The sequence below is a fragment of the Chrysochloris asiatica genome, unplaced genomic scaffold (assembly GCF_000296735.1).
Source record: "Chrysochloris asiatica unplaced genomic scaffold, ChrAsi1.0 scaffold00183, whole genome shotgun sequence".
NCBI lineage: Eukaryota > Metazoa > Chordata > Mammalia > Afrosoricida > Chrysochloridae > Chrysochloris > Chrysochloris asiatica.
The window spans coordinates 4,190,459-4,190,980 of record NW_006408701.1 but is presented as its reverse complement, the minus strand read 5'-3'; positions in this window follow the sequence as shown (position 1 = coordinate 4,190,980).

Genomic DNA, 522 nt, shown 5'->3' with positions numbered 1-522 from the left:
GTCCTCAAGCTGACATCTCTGCTCTTCAATACTTTAAAAAGTTCCTGTGCAGCAGATTTGCCCAATACAATACGTCGTCTGATCTCTTGACTGCTTCTTCCGCGAGTGTTGATAGTTGATCCAAGAAGAATGAAGTCCTTGACAACTTCAATCTTTTTCCTGGATAGGAAGACTTAACGTTGTGAAAATGTCCATATTGCCCAAAGCAATTTACACATATAATGCGATCCCAATCCAGATTCCAACAACATTCTTCAAAGAGATAGACAAAATAATTACAAACTTTATATGGAAAGGAAAGAGACCCAGGATAAACAAAGCACTGTTTAAGAATAAGAATAAGGTTAGAGGCCTGTCACTTCCTGACTGTAAAATTTACTACATGGCTACTGTGGTCAAAACAGCTTGGTACTGGTACAATGAAAGACACATAGATCAATGGAACAGAATCGAGAATCCATAAATTAACGCATCTACATACAACCAACGGATTTTTGAAAAAAACATTTAAATATATCGCAT